The sequence below is a fragment of the Hordeum vulgare genome, chromosome 7H (genome assembly GCF_904849725.1).
Source record: "Hordeum vulgare subsp. vulgare chromosome 7H, MorexV3_pseudomolecules_assembly, whole genome shotgun sequence".
NCBI lineage: Eukaryota > Viridiplantae > Streptophyta > Magnoliopsida > Poales > Poaceae > Hordeum > Hordeum vulgare.
In genome coordinates, this window is record NC_058524.1 from 399,670,339 (window position 1) to 399,679,748 (window position 9,410).

Consider the following 9,410-nt stretch of genomic DNA (forward strand, 5'->3'; position numbering starts at 1 on the left):
ATAGTAGTTCTTCCTGAGGACAAAGGAATGCCTGAATGATAGCATTTCGAGGTCAGACAGGGCCGCCCCAACTATAAGTTGCGGGCGGGTACAAATACTAAATACCGAAAAGAACCACTCTACAAAAGGTTTATCACGAGACCATCGGTCTAGCAAAAAGAAGGTATTGGCACCCGAGCCAATCCTAACCGAGGAGCATATTTGAAGGATCGACGGTAGCTGGGTAGTTGATTGCCAGAACTGAGAAGCACCGGTCCTAAGGGCAAAGGCGAATGACTGACCGTGCAGATATTTTCCATGAATAATGTCGAGCCACAAGCCCTCTCCCTATTCTAAATACGCCAGAGCCACTTGGACAGAAGAGATATGTTCATCCGTTTGAACGAGATGACACCAAGCCCCCTGGTCCTTGGGTTTACAGATCTCCGACCACTTCACCATGTGGTATTTTTGTTTCTCCCCTTTTCCCGCCCAGAAGAATTTGGACTAGTACTTGGCAATATCCCGATGAAGATATTCATGAAGGCTATAGAATCCCATCAGATACATCAGTAGGCTAGTCATGGAATAGTTGATAAGCAAAACCCTAACTGCCTTCGGTAGCCACCATCCTTGCCAAGGTTCCACCCTATGTTGTATCTTGGTTACACATGGATGGAGGTCCTTTTCCTGAAGCTGGGAGTAACTAATCGTTATGCCGAGGTAAGTCGTCTGGAAGGACCCGAGTCCTCAAAAGAGTAACCCAACACCATTACTTCGCTCTTTTGCAAAGTTAATCTTAAGTCTCATCATCTCCTGGAAGCAGAGAAGGAGGAATTTCAGGTGGGAGATGTCCTCATTCGATACTTCTACCACCAGGATCGTGTCGGCTGCATATTGTATATGGGTTAGCCCACCCCCGGGGACGAGGTGGGGGGAGATACCCCTAAGATGACCAACCCTCTTGGCCAGGTCTAAGTTCTCCGCTAGGGCGTCCATTACTAAGTTAAAGAGGAAACGAGACAGCGGGTCTCCCCGCCGTACCCCTTGCGTCGTACCTCCTCATTATTGTTAATTGCGATGCGGCCACTCGACATAAGCTGCATGACCCATGCAGTCCAATGGGGGTCGAAGCCTCGCTTCGATAAAACTTCCCGAAGGGATGACCAACGGACTGTATCATACGCCTTGTGAAAATCAATTTTGAAGAACACTGCTGGAATGTGTTCTGTCTTAACTTCATGAAGCTCCTCGTGGAGGATGAGGATTCTGTCAAGGATGAGACATTCCTTGGTGAGCACCGTCTGGTTGGGATGATGTAACCGGGGAGCAATCAGTGCCGCCCTAGTGGCCTACCCTTTGGCCATAATCCGAAAGGTCACATTGATCACCGTTATTGGCCAAAACTGTGTGATGTTCACAGCCCCTTGCACCTTCGAGATAAGGGAGATGATCCCATAGTTCAGGCAAGAAATGTCTAAAGTTCCTCGGGAGAACTCGTGGAACAAAGCAAAAACCTCTCCCTTAACGGTTGGCCAGAATCCTTTGAAGAAGCGAGATCATAGGCCATCGGCGCTTGGGGCCGTGTCCGAGTTCATAGACTTGATAAAGTTTCCACCTCCAACTCCTCAAAGGGAGCCAACAAGGCGTCATTTTCGACTGCACGCAGATGTCGCTCCTCGACCCATATAGAATCCGCTAGTGCCATGCCGTCGCTCGGACAATCAGCAAACAGAGCCTTATAGAAGCATCCACATTGCTTCGAAGTTTGTGCGGATCCTGAATCATCCTAGCATCATACCAAATGAGTGGGATGGTGCACCACGTACGGCGGCCATTCGTGATGGCCTGAAATTACGCCATATTGGCATCACCCCACAGCGTCCAACTTATGGAGCCTCGACGGCGCCAATATTCTTCCTCCTTAGAGTAGATATCCATTAAGGACTCCTCCAGCCTATATCGAAGGGCCCATTCATCCGAGGATAAGGGCCATCGGCCCAAAGATCAAGGACTTGGATATCAGCCAATAAGGAAGCCTTGAGGACCCAAAGGTCGCGACCCATGTTTACACCCCATCCCTTCATGAATTGCCTCGAGCGGTTGGCCAAATGGCGCCATTCATCCGTCACAGCCATAGCTCTATCTGGCTCAACTCTAGCAGCCACCCAATGCTCCTTGCTGCAGAGATAAAACCATGTTGACGGAGCCAAAAAGTTTCAAATCTGAAGCGAGGAGGGGTACGGGGGAGCTCATCTTGCGATGAAATCAAGAGAGGGACATGGTTAGACCAGATCATAGTAATCTCATGAAGAGAGGCTAAGGGGAACCGGTGTGGGACATGAACACCCTATTGTTACAACATATTTCTCCATATGTGGTTTTTGTAATTGATGACAATCCCTATGGACTAATAGTTGCATTGAGTTATATTCGAAAGATTTGTCCATAGGCACTTCTTGAATTCCATCTGTTGGTTTCAAGGAGTTTATATGATGACCAAGGTGGTACTCAATGTTTTATCCAAGGATTGGTCATAAAGACACAAGGTTGATCAAGACTAAGTCAAAGAGTGAATCAAGTTGATCAACACACAAAGCGTACAAGAAGTGTCGAGAGGGATCAAGGGATCCCATGGTATGGTAAGCATTGTCCATTATGATATGTATACTAACCCATGGTCTTTATGAGAGTTCTATGTGGGGTCAGGTGTGTTTCCATGGGCTTGCGTCAAAAAGAAGATCTCATTCAACCCATGGAAGATTGTTGTGTGCAAGTTCAAGTGGAGCATCACGAAGATATCATGCTTGAAGCTTGTCGTCCATTGTGGTGGCAATGGACTTGTGAAGATGTGCTGAAGAGTGTCTCACCCATAGTGGAGTATGGGGGAGCAATCAACTAGTATTCATCAAGCCAACGCAATCAAGAAAGGTGGTCCGTCTTGAGGAAGTCAAGATCGTCATCATCCAGCTTAGGTGGACTTTGTGCAAGGTATAGGTTTTCCCTTGATAGGTTTTCTATTTTACCGGTCTCATGATGGTAGCTGGGAGACTGGGTTATAGGATAGATTGCCGTACTATCAAGGGGTGCTCTCAAGTGAGTAGCTTGATCTTGTCGCTCGTTGAGAGCTCAAACCATTTACATCCTTGCATCATCTTTCTTGGTTCTTGTTTGGTGATTCTGTTTGTGAGTTGTAGAGCTTATGGTCATCTTCATGACAAGCTCAAGTTCATTGAAAACGGAGTCCATATGCATCTTCTATGATGTTTTCGATGTTGGGGTTTTTGCCGGTTCTTCATTCATAGAGGTTTAACATATCTATATCAATGGCATTTTCATAACTGTCTTTGTTTGGATAGTACTTGTCGTGTGCTATCCAACAAGCTTGAGTTTGCTCAATTCGGAGCTCGTATGCGAAAGTTATGGAAGTTCACGACAGGTTTTATCTCTCAAGCGGAAGTACCGCTATGACAGAGCGGTAGTACCACTCCGGCGGTACTTCCGCCTGATGTCTACTATGCAACCTTCTCCTTGTAGACGTTGTTGGGCCTCCAAATGCAGAGGGTTGTAGGACAGTAGCAATATTCCCTCAAGTGGATGACCTAAGGTTTATCAATCCGCGGGAGGCGTAGGATGAAGATGGTCTCTCTCAAGCAACCCTGCAACCAAATAACAAAGAGTCTCTTGTGTCCCCAGCACACCTAATACAATGGTAAGTTGTATAGGTGCACTAGTTCGGCGAAGAGATGGTGATACAAGTGCAATATGGATGGTAGATATAGGTTTTTGTAATCTTAAATTACAAAAACAGCAAGGTAACAAAAGGTAAATGTGAGCACGAACGGTATTGCAATGCGTGGAAACAAGGCCTAGGGTTCATACTTTCACTAGTGAAGTTCTCTCAATAATGATAACATAATTGGCTCATATAACTAGCCCCCAACATGCAACAAAGAGTCACTCCAAAGTCACTAATAGCGGGGAACAAACGAAGAGATTATTGTCGGGGTACGAAACCACCATAAAGTTATTCTTTTTGATCGATCTATTCAAGATTCCATAGTAAAATAACACGAAGCTATTCTTTCCGTTCGATCCATCATAGAGTTCGTACTAGAATAACACCTTAAGATACATATCAACCAAGACCTTAATGTCACCTAGATACTCCATTGTCACCTCAAGTATCCGTGGGCATGATTATACGATATGCATCACATAATCTCATAATCATCTATTCAACCAACACATAGAACTTCAAAGAGTGCTCCAAAGTTTCTACCAGAGAGTCAAAACGTGTGCCAACCCCTGTGCATAGGTTCCCAATGTCACGAACCCGCAAGTTGATCACCAAAACATACATCAAGTACTCACATGAATCCACGTGTGCCAAACCATATGCATAGGTTCCGAATTGTCACAAACCCGCAAGTTGATCACAGCAGATAGACACGTGCAAGACATACATCAAGTGTTCTCAAAGACTCAAGCCGATAAGATAACTCCAAAGGGGAAACTCAATTCATTACAAGAAGGGAGGGGGGGAAGAACATCATAAGATCCAACTATAGTAGCAAAGCCCACGGTACATCGAGATCAAGACATCTCAAGAACACGAGAGAGAGAGAGATCAAACACATAGCTACTGGTACATACCCTCAGCCCCGAGGGAGAACTACTCCCTCCTCATCATGGAGATCGCCCGGATGATGAAGATGGCCACCGGAGATGGAATCCCCCTCTGGCAGGGTGCTAGAACAGGCTCCATATTGGTTTTTGGTGGCTACAGAGGCTTGCGGCGGCGGAACTCCCGGTCTAGTTTTCTTTTTGGGGGTTTCTGAATTTATAGGAATTTATGGCGGTGGAATTGCGTCAGTTGGGCCCACGAGGAGGTCACAAGCCTGGTCGCCACCACCTAGGGGGGTGGTGGCGGCGTCAGGGCTTGTGACTCCTTCGTGGCTCTTCTGGCCTTCTTTCAAAGCTTTGGGGGTCTCTTTTGGTCCAAAAAATCATCGTAAAGTTTCATTCCATTTGGACTCCGTCTGAAAATGGGCCAAAAACACAGAAAAACAGAAACTGGCACTTGGCACTGAGTTAATAGGTTAGTCCCAAAAAAGATATAAAATAGCATATTCATGCATATAAAACATCGAAAGCTGAGAAGGTAATAGCATGGAACCATAAAAAATTATAGATACGTTGGAGACGTATCAAGCATCCCCAAGCTTAACTCCTGCTCGTCCTCGAGTAGGGAAGTGATAAAGAATGAATTTTTGATTCTTTCATGCTACCTAGCATAGATGTCCTTTGTAACTCCTCTTATGTGACATGAATGTTCAGATCCCTTAGATTCAAAACAATAGTTTGATATTGACGTGGAAACAATAATAATTCAAGCAAACTAGCAAGGTAATCATGAACTTTCAAAATAACAAGACCAAAATAAAGTTATCCCTACAAAAGCATATAGTCTGGCTATGCTCTATCATCATTGCACAACGAATTTAAATCATGCACAACCCCGGTATTGGCCAAGTAATTGTTTCATACCTTTACTTTCTCAAACCTTCTCAACTCTCACGCAATACATGAGCGTGAGCTATGGTTATAGCACTATAGATGGTGTGGAGTGTGGTGGAGGTTGCAAGACAAAACAAGGAGAAGATGGTCACATTAACTAGGCATATCAATGAGCTGTGGAGATGCTCATCAATAGATATCAATGTGAATGAGTAGGGATTGCCATACAAATGATGCACTAGAGCTAAGAGTGTGTGAAAGCTCTTAAAGAAAACTAGTGGGTGTGCATCCAACTTGCTTGCTCACGAAGACCTAAGGCAATTTTGAGGAAGCCCATCATAAGAATATGCAAGCCAAGTTATATAATGAAAATTTCCCACTAGCTATATGGTGGTGAAAAAATGAGAGACTCTCAATCATGAAGATCATGGTGCTTAATATGCACAAGTGTGGAAAGGTGGTAGCATTGTCCCTTCTCTCTTTTTATCTCATTTTTTTTGGTGGGCTCTTTGGCCTCTTTTTTTATTTTATTTTGGTGGGCATCTTTAGTCTCTTTTATTTCCTCACATGGGACAATGCTCCATCAGTGATGATCATCACACTTTCAACTGAAAACTTAGAGCAACGATGACTCTGTATGGAATGCCTTCGGTAGTGTATCGTGACAATGATCTAGCATGGCATAGACATTAATGGAAACATCAAGCTAGCTATCATACGATCATGCAATGGCAATGTAGATGTGGTGGCACATGTCATGGTGGTAGTTGCATGGCCATATATCTCGGAATGACTTTGAAAAAGCCATAGTAGGTAGGTATGGTGGCTGTTTTGAGGGAGGCTAATGGTGGGTTTTGTGCACCGGCGAAGTTGCACGACACTAAGAAGATAGTGATGGTAGAAGCTGAAAGTGCATCTAAACCATGGACTCAACATTAGTCATGAAGAACTCATATACTTGTTGCAAAAGTTATATTAGTAATCGAAACAAAGCATTCAACGCATACTCCTAGGGGAAGGGTTGGTAGGTATAAACCATCGCGCGATCCCGACCGCCACGCAAAGGATGACAATCAAAAGACTAATCATGCTCGGACTTCATCACATAGAGGTTCACCATACGTGCATGCTACGGGAATCACTAACTTCAACACAAGTATTTCTAGATCCACAACGCCTTACTAGCATGACTTCAATATTACCAAACCCACAACTCAAAACTAATTGAGATGAATCAAACTTCTCTAACTATTCAATGCACATGAAAGTGGAAGTTTTCGTATCCCTTTGGATAACTACCCCTTTTGAGACTAATTTCAAAGCATAGATCAACTACCAAGCCACGCACCGCTGCGCTCTACAAGATATAAGTGAAGCACATAGAGCAAAAGTATCTAGCTCAAAAGATATAAGTGAAGCACATGTGAGCTGAATTGTCTACCAAAGGATATAAGTGAAGCTCGACAAAATCACGATGAGTGCATGTCTCTATCTCTAGGTGTGCAGCAAGGAAGATTGTGACACAACAAAAATAAAAGACTCCTACGATACAAGATGCTCCAAGCAAAACACATATCATGTGGTGAATAAAAATATAGCTCCAAGTAACATTACCGATGGATTTAAGACGAAAGAGGGGATGCCTTCCCAGGGCATCCCCAAGCTTAGGCTTTTTTCGCATCCTTGAATAAACTTGGGGTGCCTTGGGCATCCCCAAGCTTGAGCTCTTGCCACTCTTTATCTCTTTTTCCATAAGAACTTCACCCAGAACTTGAAAACTTCACAACACGAAACTTAAACAGAAACTCGTGATATCATTAGTATAAGAAAGCAAATCACCACTTCCTTAGGTAATGTAGCAAATTTAAATTCTACTTATGTTTGTGTTGGGTTACTGTATTTTCAATCTTCCATGGCTAATACCCCCCGATACTATCCATAGTTTCATCAAAATAAGCAACCAACACAACAAAAATAGAATCTGTTAACACCAGACCAGTCTGTAGCAATATGTATATTTCGTATACCTCTGGTACTTCAAAAAATCTTAAAACTTACGACAGTCTGAATAAATTGCATAGAAATCAGAAGCAAAAATAATCAACTCAAAAGCTCTTACAGAATAAAAATGCAAATTCTTTTCGTGAGCAGAAAGTTTCTGTCTTTTTCCAGCATGATCAAACAATCATCACCAAGACTAATCATAACGGTTTTGCTTGGCACAAACACAAAAAGAAACACAAAAGACACAATCATAACAGAATTATGATGGTGTGGAGAAAAAGAAATAGGAAGCAAAAAGCAAAGAAAAATTTATTCATTGGGTTGCCCCCCAACAAGCGCTATCGTTTAACGCCCTTAGCTAGGCATTGATTTCAATGATGCTCGCATAAAAGGTAAGGATTGAAACACAACGAGAGCATCATGGAGCAAATGGCTAGCACATTTAAGTCTAACCCACTTCCTATGCATAGGGATTTTGTGATCAAACAATTTATTGGAGCAAGAATCAACTAGCGTAGGACGGCAAAACAAGCATAGCTTCAAAACTTTCAACATATGGAGAGGAAGCTTGATACTATTGCAGTAAGTAGAAGCATATGATCCTCTCTCATAGTAATTTTCAGTAGCATCATGAATGAATTCAACAATATAACCAGCACCTAAGGCTTTCTATTCATGATCTACAAGCATACGAATTTTACTACTCTCCACATAAGGAAATCTATTCTCAAGAATAGTAGTGGGAGTATCGTGAAAGACTTGAGCACTACAAATTGTGTCCACAATGAAAAAGCCAGGTTTAGCAAAGGGGTTTTCGAAAGTATGACAAACTTTATCATCCCTCTTCTTCAAAGCATAAGTATCCTCACAATAATCATCATAGATAGGGGGTATGCTTTCATCAAAATGATTTTGATCATTCAAAGTGGAAGAACTAAAAAGATCATCTTCATCAAATATAGCATCCCCAAGCTTGTGGCTTTGCATATCATTAGCATCATGGGTATTCAAAGAATTCATGCTAAGAACATTGCAATCATCCTCATCATTCACATATTCTATGCCAAGCATTCTATGTAATTCTTCTTTCAGCACTTGAGCACAATTTTCCTTCCCATCATGCTCACGAAACATATTGAAAAGATGGAGCATATGAGGCATCCTCAATTCCATTTTTTGTAGTTTTCTAGTGAAATAACACGAAACAAAAAGATTCGATTGCAAGATCTAAAGATATACCTTTAAGCGCTAACCTCCCCGGCAACGGCGCCAGAAAAGAGCTTGATGTCTACTACGCAACCTTCTCCTTGTAGACGTTGTTGGGCCTCCAAGTGCAGAGGGTTGTAGGACAGTAGAAATTTTCCCTCAAGTAGGTGAACTAAGGTTTATCAATCCGCGGGAGGCATAGGATGAAGATGGTCTCTCTCAAGCAACCCTGCAACCAAATAACAAAGAGTCTCTTGTGCCCCAACACACCTAATACAATGGTAAGTTGTATAGGTGCACTAGTTCGGTGAAGAGATGGTGATACAAGTGCAATATGGATGGTAGATATAGGTTTTTGTAATCTGAAATTTCAAAAACAGCAAGGTAACAAAAGGTAAAAGTGAGCACGAACGGTATTGCAATGCGTGGAAACAAGGCCTAGGGTTCATACTTTCACTAGTGAAGTTCTCTCAACAATGATAACATAATTGGATCATATAACTAGCCCTCAACATGCAACAAAGAGTCACTCCAAAGTCACTAATAGCGGGGAACAAACGAAGAGATTATTGTCGGGTACGAAACCACCACAAAGTTATTCTTTCGGATCGATCTATTCAAGAGCCCATAGTGAAATAACACGAAGCTATTCTTTCCGTTCGATCCACAATAGAGTTCGTACTAGAATAACACCTTAAGAT